Source organism: Lonchura striata, chromosome 2 (genome assembly GCF_046129695.1).
Source record: "Lonchura striata isolate bLonStr1 chromosome 2, bLonStr1.mat, whole genome shotgun sequence".
Lineage (NCBI taxonomy): Eukaryota > Metazoa > Chordata > Aves > Passeriformes > Estrildidae > Lonchura > Lonchura striata.
In genome coordinates, this window is record NC_134604.1 from 4,772,501 (window position 1) to 4,790,457 (window position 17,957).

The following is a 17,957-nucleotide window of genomic DNA, read 5'->3' on the forward strand; positions in this document are numbered from 1 at the left end:
CTTGTGCAGAAAAGAGAGGAAACAACAGAGGGAGCAGAGCAAGGCCCTCTCACCTCAGGTAACTTCATTGTGGACACACTGCCTGGGTAAACAGTGTCATGTAAATATTGATATGTGGTCTCATAATTAGTGGCATGCTATAGCCCAGACCCACAGGGAATAGCTTGTTTTATATAAGCAGGCTGATATGGTCTGGGGAAGGTGGGGAGGATTCAGCTACATGAAAAGAAAGCTAAAAGCAAGTTTGGGATTGAAGTTGGTGACTCCTTTAGAAAAAGAACACAAAATAAAACCAAATGGCAATTTAATGCCAGAAAAATTCCGGAAGCAGCATTTTAAAACGCAAATACACTTCAAGTTTTCTGGACATGGGGTTCCAGTGCAAGTTCCCAACAACTGGTCCTTTTCTCAAGCACAGTCAAGCTTTTGTTTTGAGTTTGGAGGGGGGAAAGTGACAAATCACACTATTTGGAGGCTCTTGGAACTTGCTTCCTTTCTGCTTGCAGGGATACTGTTCGAAGGGTAGAACTTGCATTTGGAATGTCTGTATTTGTGCATGTATAACAAAAGAGAAACACAACAAGTTTTCACACTGATTTTGATTATTTTCCTTTCTACAAACAATCCTCTCAGGCCTATATCTCAGAGGAATTCTCTTGAGTTCACCAGTTTAAACAGAAAGAGGCATTTTTACCAGCACCAACAACCCCCCTTGGAGAAGATAGGCTTCATGTTTCTCCTTATCAGCCCCTTGCTGCACATCCATGTGTGCTTCTTAGCAAAGCTCAACCACTTTGTCATCCATTCTCATTTTGAATCCAAGAGATTGAGTTATTATTGCAGTGATGAACTTTACTCCACATATAAAATCTTCTTCTGTTTAGTGACTACCACTGGGACAACACTGGCTCTACCTGCTACAATTGCTTTGGGCAAACTCAGGTAGATCCATAAACTGGCAGTGGCTCACAGAGTTGTACCTTCCTTTATATAAACTAAAAGTTAATTTTCCCTTGGGGCAGAGACTTTTCCAGCACTTTAATCACATCCATCCTGTTTTCGCTCTCCTGCCTATATCATTTGTTCAGCAAAACATCTGGCCCCACAGGTATCCAGCGAGCCAGGGGGAAATAATCCAACAAAATGAAGTCATGGGCTCTATCTGGCCATGGGTCTCTTCCCCACCTTCCCCCACTAATATGTTTTGTGATGTGGATTTCGGTCGACAGAGCAAGATGCCTGACTCTCTCCTCCTGATGAACATGTCCCATGAGGACAATGATGGAGTTCCTGCGAAATTTTTACCACTGACCTTTTCTCCACTGTGGAGCAGGAATGCATCTCCTAGTGAAAGCTGGGGACAGCAGAGAGCATGTTATAATCCTGGAAAATGTGACTCCGTCTTTGTGGAATGCCATTTCCCTCTCCCCTTCCCTTCTCTTTCTTCCCTCCCTTAGAAAAATGTAGCACAGAAACCTTGAAAATTTAAGGCAAAAAATTGCCACCTCCTCCTCCCCTCCCTTTCTCAGCTCTGTCTGAGCAAGCAGCCAAGCTGTTAAATGCTTTAACCTGCTGTGTCCAAGTCAAAAGTTAAATAATGTGTGAATCAATATGGAAGGAAAACAAAAGGCAGCAAGGGAGCACTGGAGAGAGCCCCTCTTATAACAAGATAATTGCTACATTATGAGAAACAAATTATATGCTGCTCCTCTCCAGGACTGTGTCTGTGACATCTTGACAGGTACATCTGAAGTTAATTATGTGCCTCTTGTTGAATTTTGCTCTGCTCCTGGGGCTGGATCCTGCAAACATGAGTTCCAGAGCATCTCGCCCTGGCAGCCAGCGCTCACTTTTCAGAGGTTCAGAGTGGGTTTGAACAGGTCAGTTGCCTTTCCATGAGCAATCACAGCTACAAAAACGGCTTTGCCAAGAGGTTGGGATTTCCCAACCAGCCATGCATGGTGAGGGGGATGCTGGAGTTGTGGGACCTGCCTTTCACCCATGCCCAGAAAGGGAAATATATGACTCCTGCCAACAGGAAAGCAGTGTATTAGTCTTTCTACTTAACTAGTGCATTTGCCACAGCTTTTCTTCCTGTGGCTTGTTTACTGCTCCTTGATGTTGGAAAACTTTTGCTCAGACAATGCATTCTCCTTTGCATAGAGGTGCTGGTTTAGCCCTGCACATTTCCACTGTTGCTAAATGCATCCCAAGTCTAGCACTCCCTACTTCTGCATATACTCCACAGGCTCACACATCCCACCTTCGTTCATGTAATGGAGTCTTATGGGTGCCTAAGAGTTTTTTTTAAGTGCTAGTAGTTGAGGCAATGTTTTAAATGAAAGGGTTATCGGTTCCTTCTGGACATGGATTCTTCTCACCTGCATCAGCAATCAGATGTCTTTGGTTTGGAGAGTTTCTTGAGGAGCAGATCCTCTATCTTGTCTCAACACTGCATGTCAGGGAAAATGTGTGTCAATGTCCCTCTTTTCTGTGTTGACTTCAAGGTAAGCTGGACATGACTGGTCCAAACACAAGGGGACATGATGATGACTGTGTTAGGTCAGATGTCTCTTACCCCATGTGTGGTGCACTCACTAAGGATGCTAATTTAGTGTCTCCTTTGTTATAATATTGGTTTTATTGTGGCTCATGTTCAAAGAGATGGGGAATTTGATGAGTGGAGGAGTGATGCGTGTTTTCCTTCAAACTCTTTCCCCAGACATGAATTTCCCACGTTGCATTTCAGTTTCTTAAAGGCTGGGAGCAAAGAGAGGAAGCTGTATGTACATGGAGAAAAGGCACAATGCCTCTTTCACCTGCACATAATATATCGGTGACCCAGCAAAAAGGGTTTGTCTGCACTGCTGACCAGAACACCAAAAGATGAGCTTGAGACCATCCTGATGGTCCACATTGCTCACTCCCTTGCCTCGTACCCAGCCTGAAGTGAATTTGCTCATGAGTCCTCATGGGTAGTTATGTCAATCTGATCCTGTTTCGGCCTTGCTGGTCCCATGCAGCATAGCTAAAGAGGCTTCACACCCTCAAACACTGGTTTCCTGCTAGAAAACACCACTCCAGTGGTCTGCAACACGCCCCACGTATCATTGCAGACCAAAACACACAAAACAGTTCTATTGTCTTAGGTCACACAGGGGCAACACCCAAGCTGGGAGAAGCCATGTGCTCTCTAGGGGGGTGTGCTCAAGACAGGGACAGCCCTGAACAATGTGGATCCTGGTCTATAGCCCTTGATCTCAGGGTCAAGGACACTCACTAGACTTTGTTATTTGGCAGTATAGACATGTCTATGAACTCAACTGCTGAGATCTTCTGTATCTCTTTGCATGGCCTTCAGCCATACCCCAACATTAACCACAGCTCTTTGGTGAAGGTGCCTGGCTATATCCACACCACCAGGCTATGCAGAGTGAAAAAGTGCTGGTGACTTGCCATCCACAGTTTAGAGGGCTTTTTTTTTTTTTTTTAATTAGTTACAGTCAGTCCTGTGGCCCAGTCTTGGTCAGCATATGATAGGTGCTCACCTGGAGCACAGCTTTGGTTTGGGTTTGTTGGGAACTGAAGCATGAATGCAGATGCAGACCTATCTCTTAGATGAATGAGATGGTGAAGACCATGGAAAGCTCTGCCCCACAAGTCCAAGTTCTTTGACTTTTGATTCCACTTTGAAGTTCAAATAATTAAAACTTGAAAGCAAACATCATCCCAAAGCAGCTTTGCCATTGCAGCCTTAGTGAGGCCACAAGCTGTTTGCTTGGGGTGGGGTACCTTGCCCTGCTCCTTTGCTGACACTCAGAAGAGTCTCATCTCTATCTCAAATCCCAAGTCCAGGTGTTCTTTCTTTGCCCAGAGTTTTACTTTTTGTTTGCAACCATGTAATAATGACATTACTGTTCCCCTGGTCATCTTCATTGATACAATTCATACTATCATTGAGTAATAAATGGTTTGGGTTGAAGGGGCCTTAAAGGTCATCCAGTTCCACACTCTGCCATGGACAAGGCACCTTCTACTAGACCAGGTTTCTCCAAGACATGTCCAACCTGGCCTGGAACATTTTCAGGGATGGGGTAGTTACAGCTTCGCTGGACAATCTGTGCCAGGGCCTCAACACCCTCGTGTCTAAGAATTTCTGTGCAATATCCCATCTAACCCTGCCCTCTGGCAGTGGGAAGCCCTTGCCCCTTGTCCTGTGCCCCCAGGATCTTGTAATTAGCCCCTCTGTCTTTCTTGCAGGCTCCCTTAGTTACTGGAAGGTCACAATTATATATCCCTGGAGTCTTCCCTTCTCCCAGGTGGACACTCAGCTCTCCCAGCCTGTCCCCAGAGCAGAGGTGCTCCAGCTCTCAGAGCATCTCTGTGGCCTCCTCTGGACTCTCTCCAGTAGCTCCATGACCTACTGATGTTGGGGACCCCAGAGCTGGAGGCAGCTCTGCAGGTGGGGTCTCACCTGAACAGAGGGGCAGAATCCACCGCCCCTCACAGCCCACCCCACCACTCCATCTGCCCAAGATGTGGGATCAACTCAGGATGTTTGAATGAATGTCTCATATATAATTTTTTTTTCTGAGGATAAGTCTTGGTGAGTACCTTCAGCTACTAGTTAAAGATATGATATGGTTTTACTATTATCAGCACTTTCTGGCTTTCTAACTTGATTGAAAAGCTCCCACAAAGAAAACAATCAATTGGGAGTAAATAAGTATTGCCACACACCCCAAAACAAATTTATGATGTGGATAGCCTTAAGACTTCTAAGTAAAAACCACATGTATTTTTTTTCAAATGATTTTTTTTTTTTTGGCATGTGTTCCTGGAAGACCAGGGCTCAGTGGTGGGGTTAGGAACTGACCTGTAGTCATGCATAGGAGATTACCAACATTTTTTATGCTCTTTGAGAAAACACCAAACAAATTAGTTTGAAATTAAGTTGAAGATACTTTATCAACATTTTTTCCCACCAGAGCACAAAAATATATCACACAAGACTCTTGACCTTTTATTGTTCACTGATAGAAAGGTGGGGAAGTCATTTGATGTTCACTCCTCTGAGTAGACCTGCCTCTAGTCTACCATACACTTTAAATATTAGTCCTAAAAAGATTCCAGGTACGGATTGAGATACTGGAGGGATTTCAGAAATGCTTTTGTGCTGCATGCCAAAATGCTAAGAGCAGAGAGAGATTGTGTCATCAGTTTTCAGTCAAGCCCCTCTGTGCCTCTTTTTCTAAGCTGCCAAAAAAGTTACACATAAAATCATGAGCAAAGACTTTCATACAGCTTAAAAAATGGGATTTCTTTTCAAAATGGCTGTAGGTGGTTTGGGGTGTTCTGATGAAGGACCTGGTCCTGTCTGGCTTCATATGACAGTGGCAAGAGGAGTATAGTTTTACTTGGCTTAGCTTGCAGATTTGCTCTGTTTTGCACCAAATTTGATCATCATATTTTACAATTCCACTCCAAGCAGGAAATCTAGACTATGGATCAGTGACTGCCTTAATTTTTATTGACAAATCATGATCTTTATTGGTGGAATTATGAGCTAGCTGGATCTTACCATCTTTGTGTAATGAGGCCAATATATTGCTAGCAGCGTGCTGTTTTAAATTTAATGTAACAAGGAACAAAGAGAGCTTTCTTCATGCTTTCCTTCCTCTCCCTCCCTTTCCCTCTCCCTTTCTCTTTTCTTCTTTTCTTTTTTCCTTCTCTTTTTTTTCTTCACTCTTCTTCTTTTTCCTTCCTTTCTTCCTTTTCTGTTCTGCTTTTTCCAAAACAGAGATCCAAATTTCCAGAATTCTCCTGAAGTGCTGGTGATTATGCCAGTCTGAAATGGGAAAGGCTTATTCCAGACCCCTGCAGAGCAGTGGTTTGGTAGGGACCACACTGTCCATTACCTTCAGAGGAAGGAGAGTGAACTGAATTAAACATCCACTTCCTGGAATGCTGGAGAAGGGTGAAGGAAATAAAATTTTCTGTGGGCAAAGTTTCATGGTTAGGGTTGGATGGGACCAGCCATCACCTGGAACACGGCAGCTTCCAACCAAAATGCCAGTTCCAACCTCAGCTCCAGGGCTCTTAATTGCCTTCTGGAGCATCTTCTGTCCCTCCACTGACTATGGAAGTTCTAAACCATCTTAGGCAATTCTTCTAAGTGCTTTAAATGATCTGGTGTGAATAACCACTGTTCCTTTATCCCCACCCACTTTCTGTTGGAATCTAAACAGGAAAGTTAAAGAGAAGAATATGGACATGAGGTGAAATCATGTGCCTCGCAACAAATTATTTAGCAGTGATAAGCTTCAGCAAGATTTTGTGTTTCACTTCCAAAAAGTTTAAAACAAACAAACAAAAAAATAAATAAACAAACAAGCCACCACCTTTTTGATTATTTTTTAGGTTTTTTTTTCAGGATGGGAGTGATCACAATGATATGCAAAGGATGAGAAGGATCAGGCCCATGATGCTGCCAGAGGTGGTGCTACAGCCAGAGGAGCACATCTGGCTTCTCAGATCCTAGAAGGGGTTGGCAGCATGAGCAGCAGGAGCCACACTTTACCTGTACACAGTGCTGTGTTATAGCAGTGTCACTGCAGCACATTAAACATAGAGTCCTGTGATACCAGTTTTACAGTCTCCATGCAGGCCAAAGACTTGCTTTAATATTACCTGCATTTAATCTTCAGTTTGTAATATTTATTTAATTCCTTCTTGTTAAGAACCCCAGAGGAAGGATAGGCAAGTCTAACTTCTCCTGGATTGCAGTTCTAAGCTATTAATCTGTCATGTCAGCATATTTTATTAATACTGTTTTCCTGTGTATAATTGGTGGAATACATCATGAGTCACTTACCATCTGCTGTGTAACTGTGTTGTAAAGTGTCTTTCTTCCATAGATTATTGCTTTGATAGATTAGAGTTTTGTACAGTCATGATACCTCATCCCATCAATTTTAAGCTCTCAGGAGGATGTTCATGGTTAAAGTATCTGATCATTGCAAAAGTCTTTAACGACCTCTCACTGTGTCCCCACAGGCTAGGGAAGTACTCTTATACTTGCTTTCCAGATGAGAACACGTGTCCAGGTTTTGTGCTGCATTGCTTTAATGAAGTGTGCTTTCTCCTTCTCTTCCACCCAGTTTGTCCCAGACAAAGGGGAGGGATAAGCAGGTCTAGGAGGGAACATCATTTTTTCCAGACTGAATTGGGGATGGATCTGGGATTGGATGCTTTCCTAGGAGTCCCTTATAGCATCCTAGGCACTGAGCCATCTGTTGTGTTCTTTGGAGCCTGAACATGTCTACACCATCACCTTTTACACTCAGAGCTGCATGAGTGCCATGGGTGACCTACAGACCATTGAAGAGAAGCAGCAGCATCCATGGAAGAAAAACTCACTGGCTGCCATCAGAATTCACCTCACGCTGATTTAGCCATGTTTAAACCTGTGTGCTTAAGTATTAACAATTATGTTGAGATTAAAAAAAAAAAAATTATATTCAGGGAGGCACCACATCAGAAAGGGTTTATTTCCAGGCTAGAGAAGGTATCTAAAGAAGGTGGTCTGAACTGAAACTGTGCTTGCTCCATCCCACCATAATTGCAAGACAGTGTCACTTCCTATCACCAGGCCTTTTCTCTTTAGCATTTCAGAGATGGGGAAACTGTGGGCAGCTGATACATCAGCAGTTCCCATTCTGCCTTCCCTGATGCAGTGTGTCTTCATGGTAGATATTTTTTTTTCCCTGCAGTAAATCTTAATCCATGACTCACCTGTGTCTCTGCTGTGCTCAGGATCTACAGCATGAGTTCTATGAAGAGCAGCTGGGGAGGCTTCATCTGGATAAAAAAGGCTCCTGGAGGAACTTCTCAGTCTCTACAGCTCCCTGACAGGAAGGTGGAGCCAGCTGAGGACTCTGCTCCCAGGGAGCAAGAAATAGAAAGGAAGAAACAGCCTCAAGTTTTCCTGGGGAGATTTGAATTGGATAAGAGGGAAAATTTCTTTCCCAGAAGGGTTCTGAAGTCCTGACACAGGCTGCCTAGGGCAGTGGTAGAATCTCCATCCTTGAAGGGATTTAAAAGCAGTGTAGATGTGGCATTTGGGGACATGAGTTAGTGGCAGTGCTGATTAGATTGACTGCTTAATGGTTGGATTCAACATTCCTAAAGCTCTTTTCCAGCCTAAATGACTCTCTGATTCTACTGAGTTCTCACCTTAGTCTCTCCTGAGGAGACAACTGCAAGGCATTCTGATCTGGTGGAATATATGAGCCCCTGACTGGATGAGTTTGGCCCCAGATTTTCTGGAGACCAGTGGTTTCCTGTGGGCTGCAGCTGCTGTCAGATCTAAAACCAACATGAACTTAAGTGGTCTTTCTGGGAAAACTCTATTTCTCTGGAGTGGGGCTTAGGAAACAGGGACTGATCAAAAACCTGATTCAGTGACAGGTAGAATAAGGGTTTCAAGATACTTTAGACTGACAAATATCTGGTAAAACTTAATGAATGGTTTTAAATGAATATATGCATTAAATGCACTAAGAAATTTAGTGTGAAAAGGAACAGATCAAGCATGAGATACCCATGAGGATGTGGATTAAGATGTCAATCAAAGGCATAAGAGTTATCAGCCTGTAGCCCAAGAGAAGCTGAGGAGACCATGGCAGTTGGGATGTAGCATTGCCCAGCTGGATTTTCCCTGTATTTTGGCTCCCAGATACCCCAAATCAAAGTGGGCCACACCTTCTTGCTGCTCCTAAGGGCATGTCTCCCACACCTTGGCATGCCCAACACCCCCAAGCAGTGCCCAACATCTGAAAGCAGTTCAGCATCCTCAGGGTTAAATCAGATTTAGTGTCCAAGACCTGGCAGCTGAATTTTATCCCAGCGTGAGTTTTTATGATCAAATTATAGACCCAATGAAAAGAAAAACCACCCCCATCCTGCCAAAGAAATCCAGTCTGAGGTTTATAATGGAAATCATGACAGAGTCATGATTGTAGTAGCAGGAACAGCATCACTGTAACACAGTTGTAAACTGGTACTGTCCTCTGAGGGAAAGGGAAAGGGAAAGGGAAAGGGAAAGGGAAAGGGAAAGGGAAAGGGAAAGGGAAAGGGAAAGGGGAGGCAAGGAGCACTTGGGAAAAGGGAAAATGGGAAAAGGGCTACTTGCCAAGATGAACTTTCAAAGATTAAATATTTGCGGTGGTGAAAACTGCATCCACAATGTCTCTGCAGCCTTGTGCCAGGGAAGGTGAGATGCTGAACCAGGTCCTCTGCAGGGGGGCACCATGACTCTTTGCACCCTGAGATGGGAGAAATTAAGCACATCCATTTCCAGGATATAGACAACTGTCTGTATATGGAAAAATGGAAATTTTATAGGGCAAAACAATGCTAGACTTCAATAATTTTTCATAATGTGGGTTTAATAAGGTGGAGGTGAAGCCTTTTCCAACATTAAGTAAGAAAATAAGTAGTAAAACTTCTGGATCTCATCTTTGTTATTATCTGGTCATAAAGGAAGGCAAAACATTTGTGACTTTTTTGCAAACCCCAGCTCCTGAACTGCCACTCTAGACCCTGGGTTTGCAGTAAGTTTGGTCCATTGTCTCCATGACCTCTTAAAAAGACAAAGGAGAAATTATGTTTGGCTCCAGCAGAACGTGAGAGCTGAGAATGACACAATAAAGCAAAAACAGTCACATTTTATTGCCTTACTCACCCATGGTTTCTAGAGTATGGTGTAACTTTTGGAAGCTTTGATTTATGCTGGTGCGAGTTTTATCTGCTGCTGTCTTGCACAGTTCATTCTTAATACTGAGACCTATGGCCCTCTGCTGACTTTCTTGGTTAAATAAATTAAAGGAAATATAAACATTAATGGAAGTCACTTAATTTATGGCTGGATTGGAACATTGTATCTTACACCATGGATCCAATACAAGCTCCATTAATCTAAATCTTACTAACATCCCTGAATCAGGCCCTATCTTTGGGCTTTTCCTTCTCACTATGAAAGGAACAGTTAAAAATAATTTTAAATGAGATTATATTATCCCTCAAAAGTTATCCTGCACAGAACTTTCAACCCTTGTCACCTCTGGGGTGGCAGAGCATTTGGGATGTTTTAGTGGCTGTTGTTTGAAGGACAAAGATATTCTTCCCACAGCGATTCCTCTCCTCCCCTTTTCCTCTCCATACCAACCATCCCACCCTTTAAGTATCTCCTCTTGAATCTTTTTGCAATGCATCACATGTCAGTTGTGGCTAACACATTTTTGGCTCTTCTGTATGATACAGAACCTAATTCCAGCTCTTCAGACACTTTCTCAGATTATTTCTTGCCAAAATTTACTTTTTTGGCCTGGTTGAATAAAAGAAAGTTTTCTGCTGCTTTTATTTTTTATTATTTTTTATTTTGTTAATTATTGTTTATTCAGAGATGCTTTCTGCCACATATATCTCTGCCAGCAGCAAAACTACTGGCTTGCCATTCCACTGTCTGCCTTAATGTGCTCCTTCCCTGGCACACCTTCTCCAGTTTAAAAAAAAAAACAAAAAACACCAAACCACCAAAACAGGCAAGAAAATGAAAAAACAAGCAAAGAGCATTGCATGCACTTTTTGTGCTGAAGGAAAAAAGAGCAGAAGACAGAAGAACAGGGAAGTACAAATTGTTTAAAAGGTGTAAAAATATAGGAGTTGTCCCATAAAGCATTAGCATGAGTCAGTAACTGAAGCAGTTATGTTTTCACATGGAAGTAGCAAGTTCTGCGTTGTTCTTGTAGTGAAAGTTTTACTGTTATCACAACTGTGGGAGGTATGAACAGAGCAATGAGAAGGAGAAGCAGTTCCTCAGTGAATATGAATTATTGTAGTTTATCAAGACTGTGGCTTTTCACAACTGATCATGTCCTGTTGATATTAGTAGAACTTTTCCTCTGAGCCAATCAGGGTCTCGATTCAGAAACTGAAAGACAAGAAGAAAGCATTGGGTTAGATCTCCATTCTGGAGAGGAGCAGGGAATATAGCCCAAAATGGTTACAACCTAGAGCCCTCTGTATGAATGCATCCTTTGGGATGACATCTAAATTCTTGGGTTTATAGGCAGGGTGGTCCCTCCCAGCAGGAACTGCACACCCGTGCACTGGCTGTGGCTCTGTTGGATTAGGCAGCTATACCAATCCAGCAGATTGGAATAAATCACAGAGGCCTGATGTCCATGTTTAAGTACTATTTACCAGCAGTTCAGAGAGGTGATTCTGCCCCTCTGCTTGGCTCTGATGAAACCCCACCCGCAGAGATGCTTCCATATCTAGAGATACTGATCCAACATCAGAAGGATGCAAAGCTGCTGGAGTGAGTTGAGAGGAGGCTGTGAAGATGCTCTGAGGGATTCAGCCCTTTTGTTCTGGAGACAGGCTGGGAGAGCTGGGCGAGTTCAGCCAGAGAAAAGAAGGTTCTGGGGATACCTCATTGTTGTCTTTTTGTACTTAAAGAGGGCTTAAAAAGGATTTGAAGAGTGAATTTTAACATGGGCAGATAGTGATAAGAGAAAGAAAAACTTAAACTGAAAGAGGGTAGATTTACATCAGATATTTTCAATTGTTTATCTGAGGGTGGTATGCTGTTTGGTTTTATCATTGAACTTAGTATAACAACCTTCACTTTCAGGGAAACAGCATGTTAGGCAGGTGGGGTGGGGTGTTCCCTGTAGGACTCATGTCCCAGGTCTCTGTGAACTGATGAAGCAGCATTGTAACCCCAGCTAAGTCATGCCAATATGACCACTCCCTGTCAAGCACATCCTCTAGAGACACCCAGACTCCTGCTTAATTCAGCTCACAGAGATTGGTGTGGACAAAGAATGGACATGGTATCAGAAGAGACAATTTTGTGTGCTGTCTTCAGGCTTTTGTGGCCACTTCACATTGCAGCTGAGCTTCCACGTTTATCAGCAGTGGTGACTGTGAGAATATGCCCAGGTAAGGTGGCTCAAACAAGACCCCATTTCTTTCCCCATATTTCACCTTAATGAACTTCCTGTACTCATGCTGACAAACACTTGACTCTGTGAACAAAGTGACATATGGCTTTCAAATATGCCTTGTACTTGGCTGAGGAGAGAACAAGCTTAATGAACATTTACCCTACAGAGTTCCTCACTTAAAATATCTTCATGAATATTTGTTCTGTAGATCCCAATTCATAATTAAGTAGTTAACAATTAAGCGAATAAGTGATATGTAGCAGCCTTTGCTATTCAAGAGCAATGATACCAGGAAGCAAAAGGTACAAATACCTGCCTAACCTTTTGTGCCAGCCAGTAATTAATCTTTGAAATGGCTCTGAAGTAAAATTCAAGTAACTTAGTGCTGACTCAGGCCATGAATCCATATTATAACCTTAAAAGTGCTATACTTTGCTCACAATCTATTTCACTATGTTTTTTATGATCAATATACCCCAATATGGAAGACAGACCAAAATCTGTTTGTAGGTAAACAAAAATCCTAACAGAACCATAAGGTTGAATCAGTGATAAATTGTATTAGGATTACAGAGAAATCACTTAGGGGAAAAATAAATCACTGCTGTCAACAAAAAGGATTCACCTCAGGTATGTTCCTGGCAGTTTAGATAGAAGCATAACAACCAAGTCTGGGTACTTCTAGGAAAGGATGAAAGGTTTTTATAGCATCCCCTTAAAGATCTTTCTTTAATGAAACCAATTGATAAGGAAGGTAACTCAGGCTGGCTATCTCAAGAATGTCTTAAGCATGTCTTAAAAAATGCCTACATTAATCAGAGACTCTGTTTTTGTGTGCTGGTGTCCCAGCAGTGCAAGCAGATGAGGAACTCTGGGTATCCACAGTTGTGTCCCAGTGGGGAGAAAATGGCACCTGGAGTATTAGCAGGGACTAAATGGGACATGGATGCTCAAAAAGTAGACCCCACTTGAGCTGTACAGATTTGCTCAAAATTTATGCTTCCAGATGTATGAATTAACCCCTGTGAAAAGCAAAGATTTCAGGTAAACCATACAAGTGTTGTCTATGGTTTATGATAACATAGCCCAGGGTATATTTGAGAGAGGTTTTCTTTGTCCAAATTGTTCCAGTCTAAGTTTCAAAGAATGGTACTTTCTTTTGCTACCTTCTCTGCTACCTTGCAAGTTTTGGTCAAGCTAGGTCATAAGGTGATCATGCTGTTAATCTCCTTGCTGTCCTAAGTTTCCATCAAAAAGCAGCTTTTTTTCACAGTTGCAAACAGAAGTACTTGGCTGAGCTGGGGTACTGCAGGTTGCTTTGAGATCCTTCCCCAGTCTGGAGTCAAACATTCTCTGCAACTACCCAAGGTGACCTACGGCCCGTCACAGTCTTGCTTTGCTTTGCCTAGTCTAAAAATATGCCATAGAACCATAGAATCACTGAATCATTTGGCTTGGAAAAGATCTGTAAAATCATGAAGTCCAACTGTTCTCCCAGCACTATCAAGCTCATCACTAACTCATGTCCCCAAGTGCCACATCCTGTTAGATCTGTTAAATCCCTCCAGGAATGGGGACACCTCCACTGCCCTGGGCAGCCTGTTCTGGAGCTTCATAGGCATTTTGAAGAAGAAAATTTTCCTAATCCCCAATATAAACTTCCTCTGGCACAGCTTGAGGCTATTTCCTATTGTTATATTGTTTGTTACCCAGAAGAAGACTGTCCTTTCTGTAGGGAAATGGATTGTGGCTACACCTTTACAGGCAGATAATTGGGATGCTACTGCACAAAAATGTCTGCTATTTAAGGGCAGGAGGAAAGTGAAGGCAGAATAACTCTTCAGGCTTGCATTTCATGCTGGAAGATGCCATAATTTTCTGCAAGATGTCTGGTAATGGAGAAATTTCAGATTGCTGCAATCTTTCTGATTTACAGGCCTTGTATGCCAGAGGAAGAACAAAGAATGGTTTCATCCCTTTGTAAAGTTGTCTATGCTAGAGGTACAAGGCAGTTTGCATATGGCCTCTTTAGGATCTGGCCTACATCTCTAGGGTTTGGGCACTACGAGAAGAACCAGATATCTTTTACCTCCCTCTGATTGCCACATCTTGGGACAAAAACCTTTGTGTTATTTATTTACCTTAGAGCTGCCAGGCATTGCTAAAGCACAGCCAGAGCTGCACCCTCTCCATGCATGATGAAGTGTGGTTGTGATAGATGCTCACACACCTCTCCTCTGCATCTGCAGGGACACTCCTTGCCATCCCAGTCCCTGCTGGGTCCCTGCCAAAGTGTATTCTTTTATTAACCCACTGCCTGGCTTCATAACAACCTCATGTTAAAAAAAAAAAAATAATGTATCAGAAGCTGTCATCCTCTTCCCAGAGATGTGGCACTTCTCCCTGGATGCTGTACAGATTAGTCTTGTACCAATGTATTTGCCCCTCAGAAATAACAATGCTTGCTATGAGGCAGTCCAAAGCAGTGACAACTCAATTATGTTCCCTAGTTTTGATTTAATTTGGAAGAACTTCACTTTCGGAGTCCTTACTTTTTCATATATGCTCCTGCTCTTCAGCATTTTGAAAATTATTTTAGCTTCAAACAGTCTTTTATTGTTCTCCCTGTCAGAAAAGAAAGTATGTATGTGATTATTCAACATTCATATGATAATAATATAGCACATTTTTAGTAGGTGGCAGAACCTTTTAAAAAATATCCCTATCAATGCTTGAAATTGAAACTTAGGAAACCAGTGAAAAACTTGTATCTGCTTAACTAGTAAAGAGGGTCAAGGGCACAAACCTGGTCGCTGACCTGTAATTTATTATTATACCTAATTTATCACCCAAAAAACACTCATTAAAGTCAATGCAGAGCTTGGGGGATTTAAGAAAGATGTTTCCTGATGAAGAGTGTGGGTAATGGAGCTTAGTTTTCTATTCCTGTTGTGCTTTGGGACAGTAAATGGCCACTAACTCAAAGTTATTTTTATTTCTAGCTGGAGCCTGTGCCTCAAGATGGCCAGAATACTTGTTTAAAATGTAGGAATGGCATACTGTCACATGCTTGGGCACTGTCCAGCCATTGGTCCCAGCTAAACAATTTTAAAAAAATTCATTGGGAGCATTTATCCATGGCTCCTTTGGCTGCCACTAATGCTGGGTGTAATGCTACTCTAACCCCTTTGGGAGGATGATAGCTTTCATAGCTCATTCATAGCACAAAGCATCTTGAAATTCACTGAAAAAACTGTAACACCACAATACACATAATTGTATCATATCATTAAATATTTGGAGAGTGTCATGGCTCAGCACACTGCTGAAGAGATTTTTTACATGAATGAGCACGGACCTCTGCTCCAACAGAGTTTGCAGTGGAGTCCTGGATCTACAGATGTATAATGTTTTCCTGAGTCATCCATGGAGGGTCTTCTTCTGTTGCAGGGATGGAAGAAGAGAGAGAGAGGAGACACATACATAAAAACAAATGATAAATGAAATGCTACTGAAGGGTGCATGGGTGGTCCTAGGGCATTAGTAACAGAATATGCCTTTTTTCTGTGTGTGTGGTTGGTTGAAATCCAGTATGGTTTATATAGAGTGAGTCTGGGAAGGTCTGCAACAGATTTAGGACTTTTGCAAGGGGTTGCAGGACTCCTTGAGTGAGAGTCACTCCTGCTGAGTTGCATTTGAAGTCAGGGACAGGTGTAGCTGAAGTCTGGGTGCAGGGACTCTCACCTGTGCTGTCCATGGTAGATTTAAGACTGATGTCAGTCTTCTAAAGCTCAGGGGGGACCTTATCACTCTCTGCAACTGCCTGAAAAGAGATTTTAGGGAGGTGGGGGGTCAGTCTTTTCTCCGAGGTATCAAGCAATAAGACCAGAAAAATAGAATCAAGTTTCCCCATGGGAAGTTAAGGTTGGATATTACAAGAAATTTCTTCTCCCAATGGCTTGTTTAGCCCTGGCACAGGCTGCTCAAAGCAGTGTTGGAGTTCCAATGCCTAGAGGGATTTAAAAACTGTGTGGATGTGGCACTTGGGGACATTGGTTAGTAGTGGGCTTGGCAGTGCTGGGGGAATGTTTGAACTTGGTGATCTTCTATAAACTCTTCTATTATTCTATGTCCCAGCTTAATAGACACTTCATAAATCCTGCATGAACTTGCTGGTAGATTTGGAGAGGTCTTCACGTTTTGGAGGTTACCTGGTGCAACAAATGACAATAAAGCTTTATTTTCCAGTTCACTTATCTTTCTGACATGATAATGAATTTCTTACAGCACCCCAAATATATTGCTAAAGATTAGCAAGAAGATTATTTTCCAAACATTTAAATATAATAACTAGGTCAGTTAGGAAATGCAATCAAGAAAATCTCATCCAGCTGCCTCTCCTTCTATTAATATGTGGATACAGTCACACTCTATCTTTCTTTTCAAACCAAGACACTACTCCACGCTATCACCTCCCAGCACCTATTAAGGTTGGTCACCTCTCAGCACCAATATTAAGACCATGAAGATCCTATGGAAGGACTCATGTAGCTGTGTTGTTTGCACAGTTCTGAGCACAGCAGGTGCCTACTGCATAATCATGAGTATTACAACTGCCACAGCTTGCTATTTCCACACCTATTGACTAATAACAACTGCATTTTCCTTACTGCCCTTTAAAGGTTACGGTAATTTTGGAAAAAGGCTATTTATACAAAAATCAGAGCATTTGCACAGCAAGTCAGACTGCAATAGATATACCAGGCACTTTCCCCATGTAAATAAGTCCTCCCTAGAGAACCCTGACAAAACCTCCTCATAGGTACACATTTTTGGGGGTCAGTGGGATGGGAGAAGGGACAGGGAAATGTAAGTTTGGAATAGTTTGAGTACTTCTGGGCAACTGTCACACAAAGAAAAATGGACATACTGTGCAAAGCTGCTGGCAAAACCTGATATTAAACAAATAATGTCATGTCTTTGGTAATTTGGTATTGTGTATACAGGGTTCTTTGCAGTTCACACTAGACCTTTTGTGACTTCTATATATGAATGCAACCAGCAAAGGGACACAGATACAAAAAAATATCCTATATAAACAGCTGTCCTGAAAATAGACCATAAGGAAACTGTTCTGAGTGTCTTGATCCAGGGACTAAAGCATTTATTCTCTTTTTTTCCTTTCACCTGAAACCCACAATTAGACCAAATGAAAGAAAAAATACAGAAGGACTTTTGCAACCAGCATCCATTTTTTCAGAGCCCATAACTGACAGATGTCTTAAATTCAGACTCATGAGGCCTTAAGTTCAGACACAAGTTGTTCTTTTCTTTCTTACAGGGTTTTAACTTAAGGTTTTTCCTTCTATTTATTTTCCTTTTAATTTCCTTCTTTTTCCTTTTTTTCTTTCTTAATTTGTCCTTTTTTGTTGTTTTCTCTCTCTTTTTTTAAATTTTCCTTTTCTTTTTCATTAACCTCTTTTTATTTTTTAATTTTTGCTTTTATGCTTTTGTTTTTCTCTTCTCCTTTTTTCCTTCCCCGTTTTCCCTTTTGTTTTTATTATTTTCTTTCTTTTTTTAAATGTTTCTCTTCTCATTTTTTTTCTCTGTTTCCCTTTTTATTTTTTTACATATCCTCTTTTCTTGTGTACATTTGTTTTTCCTTTCCTTTTTATTTTTATTTTCTCCTCATTTTTCCTTCTATATTTTTTATCTTTTCTTTTCTTTTCTTTTCTTTTCTTTTCTTTTCTTTTCTTTTCTTTTCTTTTCTTTTCTTTTCTTTTTCTTTTTTTCCTTTCCTTTCCTTTCCTTTCCTTTCCTTTCCTTTCCTTTCCTTTCCTTTCCTTTCCTTTCCTTTCCTTTCCTTTCCTTTCCTTTCCTTTCCTTTCCTTTCCTTTCCTTTCCTTTCCTTTCCTTTCCTTTCCTTTCCTTTCCTTTCCTTTC